The 19,921-nt window shown below is 33.1% G+C and overlaps 2 long non-coding RNA genes across 2 annotated transcripts in view; one reads left to right on the forward strand and one right to left on the reverse strand.

The window, feature by feature from the left end:
• The window catches only part of LOC309642428, a 577,545-nt gene that overhangs the window by 328,959 nt on the left and 228,665 nt on the right, over positions 1-19,921 (forward strand). The window lies entirely within an intron of this gene.
• LOC309642421 lies at positions 3,294-18,204 on the reverse strand. Its single transcript, XR_014253185.1, has 2 exons — positions 11,145-18,204; positions 3,294-10,755 (listed from the first exon to the last, which is right to left on the reverse strand). It is a non-coding gene; the product is annotated as an uncharacterized lncRNA (long non-coding RNA).

The raw sequence follows: 19,921 nt of genomic DNA on the forward strand, positions 1-19,921 counted from the left end.
AGAAAGCCCGTGTGCAGCAACGAAAACCCAACGCAGCCAAAAATATAAAATAAATAAAATTTAAAAATAAATAAATAAATAAAATTTAAAAAAGAACTAAGTAAATAGATTGACAACTTTTTTTTTCTTAGTTGGGAGGAAAATAAGCTACTAAATAATTTAGACTTTAAAATTAAGTATACATATAAATAATAAGGGTAACTAAAAAAATAATAGAATTACAATGAATTGTTTCAAATGTTCCCCCCAAATTTTATAAAGGGTGAACAGTATAGAAGAAACAATTTATCAAAGAAATGGAAAGCAAGGAAATTAATAAAGGAAAGAAAATGGAGCAAAGATAAAGCAAAGTAAAGAGAAACACAAAAGGTGATGTGATGATGGGATAAGTGAAATAAATTAGTAATCACAATAATTCTAACAGATTAAACAGAATTATTAAAAGTCACATAAATTAGATTTAAAAATCAGTTACATGCTACTTACAAAGACATATCACAAAATTCAACAACACAATGAATACATGGAAATAATATAATTTATTGGATATACGTGGGCATTTAGTTTCCCATATGACTCTTAGGAACATTTCATTCAAATCTTTTAAAAAGCTGGCAGTTTAGCAACAAATATTATAGGACATCTATCAATATATATTAATTTTAGGAGAATTTATGCCATTACCTTAATCAATTGTTTAAATTTTGTTTTCGATCCTTCAATTCAATCTCACAACTTTTGTGATACGTTTTTATTTTATTTTATTTTATTTATTCATTTTTAGCTGTGTTGGGTCTTCGTTGCTGCACATGGGCTTTCTCTGGTTGTGGTGAGTGAGGGCTACTCTTCATTGCGGTGCGTGGGCTTCTCATTGCGGTGGCTTCTCTTGTTGCGGAGCACCGGCTCTAGGCACGCGGGCTTCAGTAGTTGTGGCTCGTGGACCTCGTTGCTCCACAGCATGTGGGACCTTCCTGGACCAGGGATTGAACCTGTGTCCCCTGCATTGGCAGGCGGATTCTTAACCACTACGCCACCAGAGAAGCCCTGTGATATAAGTTTTGTATCTTCCTTATTAAATGCATTATAAAATACTTTAAAGTTGTTAAAAACTATTATAAATTGATATTTTCATTTCTAGTTCTAGGTGTGTTTTCTAGGGAATTAAGAAAGTGTTACATTTTGGTTATTAAACTTTTATCCAGTGTTTTTACCTGCTTTATTAACTATTATTTTTCTTTTTTTTTAATAGAGTCTAGTAGGTTTTCAAGGTTAAAAAAAATCATAAAATTAACAATGAGATAGTTTTATCTTTTTCCTTAACTTTTACTAATCCTTGATTTACCACATTTTCTAGAGTACTCAAGACAGTGCTGAGTAGTAATAGCCACCTGTGGCACTCCTCCTTTTTCCAGTCTTTAATTGAATTAATTTTAGTGGTTGTCATTTAGGAAAACCCCCTTTAAAAATAAGTGACAAATACTTTTCTCATATTTTTAAAAGTTATTTACCACCCATATTTTATTTGGGGTTTTTCTTTGAAAGGGCCACTGAAATTGGAAATATTGCCATCATTTTATACTATGGATCATAGGAAACAGAAAAGCCTTTGAAAAATTCAAATTTTTTAAATGATGAAAATAAAATCCAGCAAACTATAAATACTGGGAAATTCCTTTACTTGATAATATCCATCAAAATCTTAGAGAAATTATAATAGTAAGCAAGGAAACTTTAGAGACATTTCCTTTTAAATTCAGAAAACAACAAAGACACTATAACAACTAGTGTTAAGTATTTTCATAGTGACCTTAAGCAATGAATGCAAATATGAAAAGTTAATAATTAAGGATTTTAAAGGAAGAAATAAAAGTATTGTTAGTTAAAGATACTCTACTATTTGCATAGAAGAACCATTACAGATTTACCACAAGTAAAGATCTTATGAAAGTTCATAGGATGCTGATAACAAGGAAAGTATACATTGATGAAAAATATTCCTATACATCAACAAAACCAACTGGAAAATATGAAAGAATAAAAGATCTCATTATAAAATACCCATAAGAAATGTTTCATTGTTTCTAGAAATGTTGCAGAAATGTGGTTTACAAAATCTTTCCTGAATAATAAAATATATCCTGAACAAAGATCAAGATAGACCATGTTTATAGATAGAATGGCTCCATATCTTAAGGCTGCTGATTTTAAATTTATTCTATACACACAAAATTGTTTCAATACATTCAACAGAATTTTAAAATCTTAAACAATTTTTCCTAACTTCTTAGGGTTAAACAAATGTCCAAAATAGTCAAAATAATTCTACAAAAATATAAAGAAGAATAATGCACTACCAGATATTGAAACTTATTATAAACTTGTAATATCAAAATTTATTATAAATAAGCCAGTGTGCTGTTGGGGAATGTATAGACTCATAAAATAGAAAACCCAGTTTCAGATTCAAGCATATGAGAGACTTTGCATATGACATGATACTATACATAGAGAATCCTAAAGATGCCACCAGAAAACTACTAGAGCTAATCAATGAATGTGGTAAAGTTGCAGGATACAAAATTAATGCACAGGAATCTCTTGCATTCCTATACACTAAAGATGAAAAATCTGAAAGAGAAATTAAGGAAACACTCCCATTTACCACTGCAACAAAAAGAATAAAATACCTAGGAATAAACCTACCTAGGGAGACAAAAGACCTGTATGCAGAAAACTATAAGACACTGATGAAAGAAATTAAAGATGATGCCAACAGATGGAGAGATATACCATGTTCTTGGATTGGAAGAATCAATATTGTGAAAATGAGTATACTACCCAAAACGATCTACAGATTCAATGCAATCCCTATCAAATTACCAATGACATTTTTTACATAACTAGAACAAAAAATATTAAAATTTGGATGGAGATACAAAAGACCCCGAATAACCAAAGCAGTCTTGAGGGAAAAAAGCGGAGCTGGGAGAATCAGACTCCCTGGCTTCAGACTACACTAAAAAGCTACAGTAATCAAGACAATATGGTACTGGCACAAAAACAGAGACATAGATCAATGGAACAGGATAGAAAGCCCAGAAATAAACCCACGCACCTATGGTCAACTAATCTATGACAAAGGAGGCAAGGATATACAATGGAGAAAAGACAGTCTCTTCAATAAGTGGTGCTGGGAAAACTGGACAGCTACGTGTAAAAGAATGAACTTAGAACACTCCCTAACACCATACACAAAAATAAACTCAAAATGGATTAGAGACCTAAATGTAAGACCAGACACTATAAAACTCTTAGAGGAAAACATAGGAAGAACACTTTGTGACATAAATCACAGCAAGATCTTTTTTGATCCACCTCCTAGAGTAATGGAAATAAAAACAAAAATAAACAAATGGGACCTAATGAAACTTCAAAGCTTTTGCAAAGCAAAGAAAACTACAAACAAGACGAAAAGACAACCCTCAGAATGGGAGAAAATATTTGCAAACGAATCAATGGACAAAGGATTAATGTCCATAATATATAAACAGCTCATGCATCTCAATACCAAAAAAACAAACAATCCAATCCATAAAGGGGCCGAAGACCTAAATAGACATTTCTCCAAAGAGGACGTACAGATGGCCAAGAAGCACATGAAAAGCTGCTCAATGTCACTAATTATTAGAGAAATGCAAATCAAAACTACAATGAGGTATCACCTCACACCAGTTAGAATGGGCATCATCAGAAAATCTACAAACAACAAATGCTGGAGAGGGTGTGGAGAAAAGGGAACCCTCTTGCACTGTTGGTGGGAATGTAAGTTGATACAGCCACTATGGAGAACAGTATGGAGGTTCCTTAAAAAACTAAAAATAGAATTACCATATGACCCAGCAATCCCACTACTGGGCGTATACCCAGAGAAAACCGTAATTCAAAAAGACACATGCACCCCAATGTTCATTGCAGCACTATTTACAATAACCAGGTCATGGAAGCAATCTAAATGCCCATTGACAGACGAATGGCTAAAGATGTAGTACATGTATACAATGGAATATTACTCAGCCATATAAAGGAAAAAAATTGAGTCATTTGTAGAGATGTGGATGAATCTAGAGACTGTCATACAGAGTGAAGTAAGTCAGAAAGCAAAAAACAAATATTGCATACTAACGCATATATGTGGAACCTAGAAAAATGGTACAGATGAATCGGTTTGCGGGGCAGAAATAGAGACACAGTTGTAGGGAACAGACATATGGACGCCAAGGGGGGAAAGTGGCGGTGGGGTGGGGGTGGTGGTGGGATGAATTGGGAGATTGGGATTGACATGTATACACTGATGTGTATAAAATGGATGACTAATAAGAACCTGCTGTATAAAAAAATGAATAAAAGAAAATTAAAAAAAAGATTCAGTTTTGTTGTAAAATTTTGTATATATGTCGAGAATACATGTATGTGTTTGTGTATATGGATCAGTAGATATAAATATGTATAAACATAGTAGCATATGTATTAAAAAAATTGATAACTAATAAGGACCTACTGTATAGCACAGGGAATTCTACTCAATACTCTGTAATGGCCTATGTGGGAAAAGAATCTAAAAAAGAGTGTCTATATAAATATGTATAACAGATTCACTTTGCCGTACCCCTGAAACTAAAACAACATTGTAAATCAACTGTACACCAATAAAAGTTTTTAAAAAGAATATATTGTAAATGGTAATATACTTTATCTGCATGTAAATCAGGCTGTGAGCTAGGAATCAGGGTCATCTGTCTAGCTTTTCTTTTCAGAGCACTAGACAATTCTGTGCTTTTTGCTAAATGATTAAAGCATTACTACTGTTCAGTTCAAAGAAGTCTTGTTATGGAATAGCTTTCCTGTTGTGCCATGATACTGAGTGTGTTCAAATAATTGACTCAGCAATTTCTTCCAACACCTGCCTTTTCCCACCTTAAACAAAGATTCCTTTACAGAAAAGTTAATGATTAGTATAAATGGAGAGAAACTGACTTTATCATTGTTATAGTTCAATAACTGTGAGGATACAGTTCAAACCCTACTCAGACGTGTTGTAAATAAGAGATATAAGCAGCAAATCTTTAACAAGATCCTTGGTGTAGTTCCTGTAACAATTTTGTTTCAGTCAGGTCAAAATGCTGAGAATTAATTTCCTTCTATATTCTACTCTTAGAATCAATCTACATTTTTACTGGAGGAGTAGAAATATTTAGATTAGAATCAAATAAAATAAATTATAAGATTTGAAATATATCAGATATGAAAAATAGCTGTTAATTATTACAATAAAACATGAAAAATAAGAATCAGTTACTGCAATGGTCAATAAAACTGCAAAAAAATAAATAAATTAGCAACAATAAATAACAATCATTGCAGGAGATCAGGTGCAATTAATCACATTATGGTATATCAAGTGCTCTAATACAGATATGTTTGAAAGAAGTCATTAATTGTGTGGTTTGGAGATTGAAGAGAGGGATCAGGTAATGGGACAGAGAGTATGTGATATTTGAAAGATTCAGGAGCTGTCCTTCACTAGACAGAAATTGTAGGGAAGATATTTTAGGCTGAATAGTTGACGGATTAAAAAGAAAAAAAAAAAAGAATCAGGTATTATACTGTGTTGGCTAGATTTAAAAGACTTAAATAGCCCAGTTCCTTTCAATTCATCAGTAGCATGACACACACTGACATTTCCTCAGCAGTTCTTACTTGTAGGGCTGCATTAGCACAGGCTGAAGTGTTTTGATACAGCAGAAATGAGTCTGCCCAGAGGTGTTTACTGAGCTGTCACTAGGCTATGGAATGTTTTCTAGCAGTGTTTAAATGCTGCCAGGAAAACCAGTTTCAGGATGCAGTCCAGCATTTTCTGTAAAACCTGTTTTCTCATCCTTGCTTTTTTTGTTTTGGTAAGCATGAAAACATGAGCTGTTATTCAGTTATGTGGGCATTTTCTTACAGATAGGTATACAATTCACAGAAGAATATGGAAGCTTAATAGAGGAAAGATACTTTTTCTATAATTTTCAGCGTTTACTAATTTGAGGTCCTTCTCCTGTGAATGTGACCTTAGCTTCCCTAGGCTTTAATACTTGTGAGTTTAAAAAATGTCACAATAATAGGAATAATCTAAATTTCACTATCTTCTTCCCTCCACATCTTTTCATAGTACTCCATCCACTTCTGCTTGAGATGCAAACTAATATCACAGTGAAGTATGAAACACATCTATTAGAATGGCATCCTAGTCACTTCCAGCCAGGTCTATTGAGAAGTTCTTCACATATTATAGCAGATAGACATCTTTAGTTACACGATACTGTATTTTTTTGCAGACATGTATATTCTCTCCACTGAAAAAAGTATGACTAACATACATCACTACCATTTCTCCTGGAGTTTGAGGTATTATTTGCATCCAATTAAAAGTACCCTTTTTAATGATACAATGCTATGAGTGTTAACAAACATTTATAGCTGTAACCACTACCACAGTCAAGAGGTAGAGTATTTCCATTACTCCAACTTCCTATCTTTGGCTTCTTTAACTTAGCATAATGCTTTTGAGATAAACCCATTTATTTTGTTGATTATATCAGATTCATCCATTCATTCATTTTTTTTTTTTATGAGTAGTGTTCCATTTAGGAATATACCATATTTGTTTACCCATCCACAAGTTGTTGGACATTTGGGTTTTTTTCCAACACAAGTCTTTGTGTAGACATATATTTTCACTGTTCTTAAGTAAATAGCTACCAGTGGAATTGCTGGGTTGTATGGTATCTTAATAAGAGACTGTCCAACTATTTTCCAAAATGGTTTTAAGACTTTTTATTAAAGCATTGTATGAGAGTTCTAGGTGTTCCACTTCCTCTCCAATACTTGGCGTTGTTAGCTAGATTTTCTTGTGTATTGTTTTATTTTTTTGTTTTTGTTTGATTTTGTTTAGTTTTGCCATTCTAATAGATATGTTTGGTATCTGATAGTGATTTTAATTCACATTTCATTAATAAGTAATTATTTTGAGCATGTTTTCCTGTTGTTATCTGTTATTTTTTTCTCCTTTTTGGCAAAATACCTGATGACATATTTTTCAAATAATGATATATTTGTATATATGTGTGTGCATGTGTGTTAGTATATATTATTATAATATATTATGCATATATTTTATGTACATTAAATCCTTTACCAGACAGGTATTTTAAAAATATATTATTTCAGTTTTTGTCTTTTTCTTTCCTTTTCTTAACAGTATTATTTGAAGAGTTGATTTCTAAAACTTAAATGAATATCAGTTTATCAGAATTTATCACTTTTTAATGGTTTGTGACTTTTGTTTGAATCAAAGTCAGAAAAATTTTTTCTATTTATTCTTTGATAGTCTTATTTTTCCATATCATAAGTATTTAATGCCTTATTTAACTTGACACATTTCATGTTATTTTTTACATATCATAGTATATATTTTTATTTACTAAATTTATCTTTTAATGTGAAGTAATAATAAATTCATAGGAAGCTGCAAATATTTTGTACAGGGTACACTTCATTCAGTTTTCCCAGTGGTAACGTCTTCCATAACTATAGTACATAATTAAAAACAGGAAACTGACATGGAGCTTATTTGTATTTCACCAACTTTACATACACTAATTTGTGTGTGTGTGTGTGTGTGTGTACAGACATACGCAATTTGATTACATGTGTACATGTTTGATACTGTTAGCTGGGGGTTGTAAGAGCTGGACTTAAAGTACTGGGAGCTTTTCTCCAGGTTTCCTATCCAGACTATCCAGTGCCAGTAAGACTGTTGCTTAATCCACACTGGTGCTGTTCATATTTATAGTGAAGGCTGTTTATAATGATGATCAAAACAAAAATAACATCATCAATAAAACAAAGAGAGGAAAAAACATTGCCCTATAGTCTCATTGTTAATCAAGGCAAAATCCTAAGCCTCTTTAACTTTGGTCATATGGTTTCTCTTCGGAACCATATGGTCTCCCAGGTATTGATAATGCAGTACTAATACATACCAACAACTGTCAGTAGTGAATTTCATCTGTTTTAGTTATAGTTGGATAGAATTTGATTTCATTAATAAAAGTAAAAATTGTTATTAATGAGCTAAGAGAGCACCTAAAGAAATACCAATAACTTGGTATAACTTCAGTGACTTTAAAACATCTTCTCAAGATTCTCAACATCTTCTCAAGACCAAAATTTCAAAATTTCAAAATTTTGCTTGAAAGTAGCAAAATTCAATATTACTTAGTTGTTAGGGGAGTAAGATTAGAGGTGTGATGAAAGATAATCAATTATCATGGACATGCAGTAATTAAAATATGGAATAAATCAATACATTTAGAGAATATATGGAAAATAGTGTAGCACATCATTATTGAGAATGTAGGTAAAAAGAAGATTTTTGTTTAATTATCCTCAAACCGTATTTTTTCTTATTTGTAATTTATTTATTTATTCACTTATTTTACACGTCTCTTCCCATGATGTATGGTTTAAAGAATTTAGTGGCTTTCCCTACATACTGACTATATCTAATAATGCAAAGTATCAGAATGGTTTGGCTGAAATGCCCAGTCAGTTTAGCTCCAAGATTTCAAACTTTACATGAGTGAATACTTCAGTGAATTTGTCCAGATCGTAGATACCAAAGCAGAGATACTTTTTTTTTCTTTTTTTTGGCTTTAATTGACAAATGCAGTTTTCAAACTTTGAGACAAGGCAACTGGACTTTCCCAGTCTCTACCCTCTACCTTGGGACTGTGCCTTTGGACATTTAGAACAGCAAGTTTTTCAGGAGTTCCTCAGAGGTGTTGTCTCCAGTGGCCAACTGCTCATTCTACAGCTATCTGCGGATGTTCAGGTGTTAGAGCATACTCTCAGCTGTGTTCACTACATTTTGGTGCTGTCTTCACTACATTTAAAGCAGACAGTGACAGATATTACAAGGACCATACTGAATTTAATCACACATCACTCAGCTGTGATTCCCAACAGATTTCTTAACCAGGCTGCTTGTCACCAATAACAATTGGTTGGAACTGGATCTGCAGCTACCTCAGTGGCTGGAAGGAATTAGTATTCTAAAATAAATCTGAAATCCACTGACTGGACATCTGATCTAGGCATCGTCTGAATTTAAACATATGGAATGTTTCTTCTTAGCCATCTGTCTAAACTGTTTGGCCTACCATAATATAATAAACTGAGTAGGTTAAATAACAGAAATTTATTTCCCAGAGTTCTGAAGCTTGAGAAGTCCTAGATCAAGGTGCTGGCTAATTCAGTTCCTGGCAAAGCCTGTCTTCCTGGCTTATAGATGTTTGCCTTCTTATGGTATCTTCACATGGCAGAGAGAGAGAAACACAAACTCTCTGGTGTCTTTTCAAGGGCACTGATCCCACCATGAGGGCCTCACCCTCATGACTTAATTACCTCCAGAGGCTCTGCTTCTAGATACCATCACTGGGGGAGGGAGGCATCCAACATAGGAATTTTGGAGGAATAGAATTCAATCCATAGTACCATTTTTAATAATTCAAAATATGTCAAGAAAAAATTGTAATATGCATAAATATAGTTGCATTGAATTTTGCAATTTTTTTTTTTACTATTTAAATTTTTTATTTCTCTGGCTTTTTCTCTCTTCTGAGTTCATAGTTGTAGGGATGAAGCTTAATGTTAAAAATCAATAGTTTTCTATTGTCAGTTTTAAAAACTGCATTCTCTTCTTTAGATTATATACAATATAAGTATTTCAACTATTTTCTTTGTTTCAAATCATTTAGTTCTTGTGCCTGAGTTATACATTGCTTTGTCTGTGTGTGTGTGTGTGTGTGTGTGTGTGTGTGTGTGTGTGTTTGTGTGTAGGTCTGTGTGCATGTGTTTGTGGGGAGGAGGTTCTTCCTAAGAAATAACTGAAGCTAAGTTTGTAAAACTCAGATGAGTCAATTTTTATCTATTCATTTCAGTGGGATTTGCTTAAAAGTATCTACTTTTACTACATATAAAAGATTCATTAGAAGGTCCACTAACCCATTACATGCAGAGCCTAACTCTTTTCTCTCAGTAAGAAACACATAAAATTAGTTCATCTACTTGAAGATGTTTTGTGTTTATTTTTAAGTTAACATTTCACAAAAGTAATACATTATTAATCTCTTGTCTGAACGTAATATTTTCAAGTATTACTATCTGTAAAGCTGCATTTTTCTTTTAATTTGAATGACAAGTTTCCCAACATTAAGACATTTTAATAAATAGTGGAGAATTTTAAGTCAGAAAATAAGCATTTCTTTCTTAAATACTTAACTATGAAAATGACTCTGAAAAACACTTTATGTCTTAAATTGAGAGAATTACATCTCTGTAATAAAGCTTTAATAAATTTTGTTACCTAATTTATTTTTGATATTCTGTTATCCATACAAATAATTTTTAAGTAAAATTTTTGAACAGGATTTAACTTTTTGATTTGTTTTGCAATGTTATCTTTAACCTAGTTAAAGTAACTAAAAAATGGTCTCAATGATATAGTCATAGTTTTTATGAGGGTGATGTCATTGGTGCCTCAGTATAAATGATTTTCTGAATTCAAGATAAAATAATACCCTGCAAGTGGGTTTTTTTGCATATTCTTTAACCATGGCTTATCATTAAAATTTTAGTGGTTTTAAAAACCTCAACTCTTGGGCTTCCCTGGTGGCACAGTGGTTGAGAATCTGCCTGCCAATGCAGGGGACACGGGTTTGAGCCCTGGTCTGGGAAGATCCCACATGCCGCGGAGCAGCTGGGCCCGTGAGCCACAATTACTGAGCCTGCGCATCTGGAGCCTGTGCTCCGCAACAAGAGAGGCCGCGATAGTGAGAGGCCCGTGCACCGTGATGAAGAGTGGCCCCCGCTTGCCACAACTAGAGAAAGCCCTCGCACAGAAACAAAGACCCAACACAGCCAAAAATAAATAAATAAATAAATATTAAAAATCAATGAGAGAATGAGAAAAGGGATTTGAATCACCACTTCTTTGAATTGTTCAACGTATATATAATAAAAAAAAAAAAAAAAAAAACCTCAACTCTTAATGACCAATTGACTAAAACAGCATCCAATTCTAAAGGTATAAGCATTGTAATAGATAGTCTTGTGTCCTAGAATCTTTTTCTCGTATGCTTCTGGTTGACTAAAAAAGGAACTTGTGCACAATGTGAGAGTTGGAAAGAAAGCACAGACCTTTATTCACAGAAGGTCTTGTTGTGATCGAGTACAGTGATGGACAGATGCAGAAGTGATTGTCCTCACTCCAGCTCCTCTTTCTGACTTCTGGCTTTGCTGACCAACAGCAGGCCCAGGAACCATGGATATAAACCACATAGTAAAAGCATGTTGGATAAAGTTTAAAGCAAGTGCCAAAACTTGGCAAAACCAATTTTTACTTTGGGAAACTTAGAAGTCTCTCTATGATTATCAGTTTCTTTATCTGTAACATGTAGGTAGTATAACTACCTTTTAATTGATTTAGCAATTAAATATGAACCATTTGAGAAAGCAATTTATATACTACATCACAATGAAATGTGTGTAATTGTAATACTTCAGTGAGAGTGAATACATTCCTACTCATAATAATCAGTTGTTTTGTCTAAGTTGGGACTTTTTTAATTCAGATTTTCCTATTTGTATTATTTGTGTTAGTTTCTATTCATTTATTGAAGCTTGTTCTTTGACTTGAGACATGTCATTTGACTAATGCCTGACATGCTTCCCCCTTTTCTGATCTCCAAAAGGATAAAAGTAGAAAGCAGCATTATAAACTAAAGGTAAGGTTTTATTTGGGGTAAGTTTTGACAAATAAAGCTCAGTAATTGGTAGTAATAATAATTATAATACGTTAATATAACTTTAGACCAGTGTTGTGTTCCCAAAAACACATATTGAAGTCCCAACCCCCGATAGCTGTGTACGTAACCTTATTTGGAATTAGGATCATTGACGATTCAATCGAGTTAAAATGAGGTCATACTGAATTAGGATGGACCCTAATCCAGTGACTGGTGTCTCTATAAGAGAAAGAAGAAAGGTATTTACACACAGAGACACAGTACACATGGAAGAAGGCCATGTGAAGACAGAGGCTGAGATTGTAGTTATGTTACAACAGGCTAAGGAACTTGCTGCCAAGGATTGCCAGCAGCCACCAGAAACTAGTAAGAGACAAGGAAAGATTCTTCCCTAGAGGCTTCAGAGGGAGCATGACCCTGCTGACACCTCGATTTCAGACTTCTAGCCTCCAACACTGTTTGAGAATAAAGTTTTTGTGTGTTCAGCCACTGTATTTCTGGTAATTTTTATCACAGCCTTAGGAAACTGATACAGCCAATTTTTGCAAAAGTACTCATTAAAGCACTAGATCAGAAGCATTTTAATAGATTATTTCAAGGAAAAAAAAGAGAGTTCATAATCAAATTTGTAATAATCTGAATTTTATTTATAAAATTGAATGAATTTAATTATTGCAATACAATGCATGTGTGCATTGTTGAATTTATGTAGAGTTTTCAAAGCTATTAGGAAAAAGAAGAAGATTTTAATATAACATTTCATTTGACTGGGTAACTTTTAAATGATAAACTGGAAAATAATGCTAATAAGCCAATCTAAATTCTGAAAACAAAATTTATATCAAAGAATATTTCAATATATTCAAGTAAGTCTTACTCCAGAATTGCAAAATTCTGCTAGAATATTAGACACTATATTACAGATATAAAATAAATACTTGAATAAGATAAGTATTAATATCATAATCATGGATACAGTGAAGAAATTCAACAGAATACAGGACAGGTTGCTGGCTCTAAATTCTTTAGAAGTAGAGAATACTTGTGGTCAAACACAAGAATAATTCCACTGACATCAGGTGTATAACAAGTTTTCTTTCACTAATTTTACCTATTGTTAAATATAGATCAGAAAATTCTAATCAATGAAATCACCTAAAACATATTACAGATTTGTAATTATTCAAAATGAGGTAATGAAATTACATTATATACAGAAAATACTATCTCATATACCTTAGAGAACCAGCTGAAAAATAACGAAATAGAATGTAGTCATTAAGTTATTTGATAAATTTTAATAATATATTAACTTTTTCTTTTTTTAATTTGTGAAAAAGTACACAGACTCTATTCAGTATGTAAGTAAATATATAACAGCATAAAAATACAAGTTTTATATTAACAATATTTTAGACAGAAAACTAGAAAAAATTTAAGCTTTTAATATTGACCTTTTAGTTGTTAAGTAGTGGCGATTTTACTTTTCTTCATTATACATTTAAGGTATTTTGCAAATCCTTTACTTGAAATGTGCACTAATTCTATATATATCATTTATGAGAAATAAAAAATAAAAGGCCTCAAAAAATAAAAGTTATGTTATTTTCCATTTAAATGACACATAAAAATGGAATTTCTTTTAATTCAGTCAAAATGAAAGATAATAGTTTTGTATTATTCCAGCTATAAGTTTCTCCTCCTGTCTTCCTTCCCTTTCCCCCCTCTTGTTCCCCACCCCCAACTTCCTCCTCTTTCTCTTTTCCTTCTCCTCCTCTCTCTTCCTCCTCCCTTCTGCTGCTTCTTCCTTAAGTAATATTAATATGGACAAAAGGTTGGCATTTAGATATTCTTTGAATAAGGTTAGTTAATAAACCTATCATTCAAATATAGATTTAAAAATTTTGTTAAATTTATTCTCCAGTGCACGAATTATAGACAAAAGTTTGTTGATTGTGCAATTCAAGGGGCAAGATGTTACTTTGCATAAGCCTTATGGATGTTTCCCTTTCCATATTCATCCATTTTTTTCCCTCACTTTTCACTAATTTCTAGGTCAGGATGAGAGGAGTAAAATAGTTAGACATGTATAGGCTTAAGAGCAAATCTGGTCTCTGATGCCTGACTCTGAAGAGACTGAGCTGGGGTTCTCCTGACTGGGCAAATGATGGTGATGGTGGTGAGGAGAGGTGTCCTTGTGATACATGGTTGTGGGGAGGCAGAGATTCAAGTGTAATCAAAATGGCTACTCAGGAAAACAGAAGTTTCACAAACAGCGTAGAGGACGATCAGGACAATTTAGGGAACTAAGGTCTACTGTCTGTTTAAGAAACAAGGGAACAGGGGCTTCCCTGGTGGTGTAGTGGTTAAGAATCCGCCTGCCAATGCAGGGGACACGGGTTCAAGCCCTGGTCCGGGAAGATCCCACGTGCCGCGGAGCAACTAAGCCTGTGCACCACAACTACTGAAGCCTGAGCATCTAGAGCCCATGCTCCACAACAAGAGAAGCCACGACAATGAGAAACTGTGCACCGCAACAAAGAGTAGCCCCCGCTCGCCGCAACTAGAGAAAGCCCGTGTGCAGCAACGAAGACCCAACACAGCCAAAAAAGGAAGGAAGGAAGGAAAAAGAAAGAAAGGAAGAAAGAAACAAGGGAACAATTCTGGTAGATTACTGAAGAAATTTTTGCTATTGGTTTTGTTTGTGATAAGGTAACCCAAACCCCTCATCTTATTTCCTACAAACATCTTGGGGAGGGCAACTCTCTCTAGTGTCCTCCTGGTTCATGCATAGAATTGCTTGGGGTTTCTCTAGACACCAATTGCTTTTCCCCTGGCTAGGTCACTTGAATAGGAAAACAGCCTCAGACAAAGTTATTTTAATGGCATTATACATGCTGCAATGATGTACTCAAGGCATAAGATAGAGTGGATATACCTATGAACTGTTGACCAAGACCTGAACTGGTCCTACTGTTTAAACTACAGAAATGCTTGTGCCCCAATAGGTAGGACCTATTTGACATTCTAGATCCAAAACAATTACAAATACAAAGATTCATAATATAAATGTCTCATTTTATTAATTTGGTAAGACCAATACAGCTCAAAAGAGGTGGTAAAAGGAAGGCAGAGGGCTTCCCTGGTGGTGCAGTGGTTAAGAATCTGCCTGCCAATGCAGGGGACACGGGTTCGAGCCCTGGTCCGGGAAGATCCCACATGCCACGGAGCAACTAAACCCGTGCTCCACAACTACTGAGCCTGCGTGCCTAGAGCCCGTGCTCCGCAAGAGAAGCCACTGCAATGAGAAGCCCGCACACCGCAACGAAGAGTAGCCCCCGCTCACTGCAACTAGAGAAAGCCCGCGTGCAGCGACGAAGACCCAATGCAGCCAAAAATAAATAAATAAAATAAATTTATAAGGGGAAAAAAAAAAAAGGAAGGCAGAGTAAACCAAAAGAAAGCAGAAGTAAGGAATTCATGAAGATAAAAACAGACTTCAATGGTATATAAAAGGGAAAAACAGTAGAAATGTCATATAAATCCAAGATTTATTTCTTAGAAAAAAACCAAGTGAATAGTGCACCCACTAGTTAGCCTCCTCAAATACATAAATTAGAAATGAAAAGGGGTGATAATAGAGAAATTTTAAAAAATCATAATTATAGATCAATTTCTCCAACTTTATCTGAATGCATTTGAAAACCTAGATGAAAGAAACATTTTTCCTAGAAAAAAATAAAGCTTTTCAAAATTTAATTTTGTAGAAAAGATAATTATAAACAGATTAATTATGACAAAAGAAATAAAATCTTTAAATGCTAAATAAATCTTCACCAAGAAAGGACCAGGCTCAAATTGTTTCTTTTTCTTTTGAAGATCAGATAATGCCAGTGCTACTTAACTACTCCAAACTTAAGTGACAATTTCCATTTTAAGAGATTGATGTTGGTTGAAAACTGATGAAGTTTACCCCAAAATATAAAACTACTGCCAAATTTCACCCATGAATATTGACGTAAAATAACAAAATTACAGTAGCAATCAAAAACCAAAACAACAGCACATTAAAAAATAATGAACCATGAAAAAGTAGAATTTATTTTATGACTGCAAAGGTGATTCAATATTAGGGAGTGTATTCACATAATCCACTTATGAAAAGAGCTAAGGAGAAAAATCATGTAATTATCTCCTTAGATGCCAAAAGGAATTTGTACAGAATTCAATACCCATTCATATTAAACATATTCAGTGAAATAGAAATTGATAAATGCATTTGCAGCATGATATTTTTTTCCTCAGACAAAACAATTAAAGATATGAGGAACAAAACAAGAATCACCATTCTCTCCACTATTATTTAACTTTGTGTTGGATCTATTAGCTAATTCAATTAGACAAGAAAAGCAGTTAGAGTTGTAAGAAATAGAAAGAAAAAAGTACAACTATTTCTTTTTGTAGGTCATATAATTGTATATTTAGAAAACTAAAAATCTATGGAAACACTGCCACACTCAATATAATTTAATGATGTAGAAAGTTATGAAACCAACATATATAAAACAGGCACTCAATGTATAGAAACAAAAACCATTAAGGAGGAAGAAAGAATGCAGTAGGACTAATGTAAAAAAAGATACTTCTCTGCCACCATTTAACAAATATAAACAACAGCACACATTAAAAACAAAGAAAAAACAAATTAACATAAAATTTACAAGATAAGAAAAAGGATAAACCTGTTCTGAAGCACATGAAAGTAGATCTAAACAGTGGAAGTCCATATTATGATCTTGGCTAGGAGGATTCACATCTTTTTTTCCTAAAGTACTTTGTAAATTTAATACAATCCCAGCATAATCCCAAAATAACACTTTTTGCTAGAATTAGATGAGAGAACTAAAATGTTGATTTGGAAGAAAAACAAGCAAGATTATGCAGGAAAATACTGGAAAAACAGGGCTAATGCTATCAGTAATAAAAAAATTACAATTTTATAATTAAATCCAGATTTTGTTGCTTGGAGATAAACCAATTAGAATAAAATTTACAAAAAATGGGAAAAACACATTTGTAAATTCAGTTAGTGATAACAACATATTCCAAACCAGTGGGAAAAGATGAATTTTTAAATAAATGATATAGCAATAACTAAGTAGCCATGAGCAAAAAGACAAAATTATTTCTGCTTCAATTTGTTCTGCTTCTTAGTCTCAGAGCATTTAGTCCTCCTGCCTCTTGTTTGATCTCCCTTTTTTCTCCATTAGCTCAGCACCCAGCTCTGCTACATGATTCCAGTTTTATCAAATCATTTGCCTAAGTATATTGCTACTCTCGATCAGGAATATTCCAATGTGGAAAAGTATGCAGAAGCACATTTTTGTCTTTTTCAGAAATTTTATGTTTCCATATCCTAAAATAAGGTGGTTTATTGACAAGTAACTTTGAGTCTGAATGAAATTTCTGATTCTGGATTCTGTCATCATGGTTCATGCTCTTTAAGTTTACATTACATTTATTAAAACAGACAGGATTTTCTTTGGGTTGTGTACCTTAAAAATAGTGAATGGTTGAGGAAATGGGAATATTGGGGCTTGTAAAATTATGCACATAATTACATAGTTTCTAACATTTTGGTTATTTTCTCCAACTGCTTAAAGCCCTAGGAAGCACAAACTACTTTATTCTTTAACAGAGCTTACCCATCTTTTGGATTATTTTAGCTTAAAAGAAGCCTCTACTCTCAAGGCTAACTTTTAACAATGTTAACTTCCTTCCATTGTGCATCTTGGACTCAATTTGCTCAGCAGGCAGTTATCCGTTAGGTTTTCATACCAGCTGGAGGCATCATTATGCTGCATTGAGTGAGACCTTAGCTATGGCAAGAAAGTAATCTAACCTAGCTTTCTTACTAAAATAAAGTACTTTAAAATTCCTCTCCTGAACTCAGTATAACAAGCTTAACAGGTGATTCAAAAAGTACTTGCAATGCATAAGCCTAGAGGATCTTATTTAGCGTAGTGAGATTTCATGAACAGACTATTACCTTATAAATTATAATGCTACACCAACATTGAGTATTGTACTTTATACTAGCTCTTTGTCTTTTTGCTCAAAAAACTATGTCAAAATACTTTTATATGCATATATATGAAAGTATTTATATATGAACACATAAATACTTTCAGCAAATTTGTAAAGACTTAGTAATGCAGAAATGAAAATATACTGACCCTTGAATCCAACACATATTTTTAAATAACAGTAAAACATAGCTTTAAAAACACCATCATTGAAACTAGGGGAAATTTAAAGTCATAAAATAAACTATCAATTATAGAGAGGAAATTACCTTTAAATAGCAGTGTATGATTATGATGTTTATCTTTAAAAAATAGAATGTTGTACTATTAAATACTCTGTAGAAATCACCTGATACACGTGATTCAATATCAACATTCAAAAGCTAATTTTGCCCTCTATGTAAACTTTGTTTCATTTTAAGAAATTATAAGCCACACTGCAAATTTTACATTTCCCTGTTTCACTGGATCGTAAGTAAAATCTTAACTTCAATGTAGAAACTGCTTTTTTTTTTTTTATTACCACCATATGTCAACTTTAATCTTTGTCTGTGATTAAATACCCTTCCCATGAGAAAGAACCATTTTCATCACTACACCATTACTGCCCTGGAATCTCACTGTTAGATGTTACCTTTTGTGATCCCAGATGAAAACTTGTGGTATTTTTCATTTTTTATAATTGTTTGGTCATCTTGAGTTCCGATACGTGTTTCAGTACCTCTCTCTCAATATTTGATACAATTAGAGATTAAGAAGTATAGGGAAGACTGGAAGAATTCTACTGAACAACTTAACCTAATTGACATGCATAAGACTTATCACCAACAACAAAATATAAAATAAATATTAAAATATAAAATAAAATTAAAAAAAAAACAAAACCCCCCTAAAAAATCTCAAGTGAACGTGAGCTATTTACCAAAATGTTTTTAAACTTTACCCTTAAATTTAAAACTGGGCCAACGTCTGGATGGAAGAAGTTAAAAGACTTCACTTCTCTTAGCAAAAGAAAACATCAAATGGCCTATAATAACATGAAAAGGTATTTGCCATAATTAGTCACCTAGAGGTGCAAATTAAAGATACAAGGAAATGCTCATTCACACCTATTAGAATCATTATAATTAAAAAGCCTGAAAACCTCAAATAATGATTAAAATAGGAGTCAATTTGCACTCTTATAGCTTCCTGGTGAGAGTGTAAAATGGTAACACCACTTTGGAAAATAGTGGCATTTTATTATAAAGTTATACATGTACCTCCCTTGTGACCCAGTAATTCTACTCCTAGTTATTTGCCATTCAGAATTGATTACATTAGTCTATACAAGGACTTGTAAAGAATATTTACAGCAGCTTTATTCATAATAGTCAAAAACTTGAAATAAGATATTAACAGAATTGATAAATTTTACTATATTCATACATTGAATACTATTCAACAATAGTACTGGCGTACGAACACATACAACATGAATAAATTTCAAAAACATTACACTAAACAATTGAAATAGATACAAAGGAATACACAGTGCATGATTCCATGTAGAGTGGAATCTGTTTAAAGAAATAGAAATATTGTTTATTTGGATGAAGGGCATGGATTGGCTGGGAAGAGACAAGAAAGAATTTTCTGGGTTGATGAAAATATTTTATCTTGAAAAGGATATGGGGTATGTGTAGGAGAAAAATAATCTTTTCCTCTGCTCTTCTAGGTTCTTGGCTGAGATGCTCCCCTATAATAAAAGACAGATTAACAGGAGAAAAGCAAACAGAAGTTGAATAACATGTATACCTCCTGTATACAGGGGAGATACCCAGGAAAACTGAGTAGCTCCCCAAAATGGCCCAAGCCACCCCTTAAATACCATCTTCAGCTAAAGACAAAAGAAAGGTGTTGGTGTATGTGGAGGCAAGGGGG

The sequence above is a fragment of the Balaenoptera physalus genome (assembly GCF_965194825.1).
Source record: "Balaenoptera physalus genome assembly, chromosome: 14".
Lineage (NCBI taxonomy): Eukaryota > Metazoa > Chordata > Mammalia > Artiodactyla > Balaenopteridae > Balaenoptera > Balaenoptera physalus.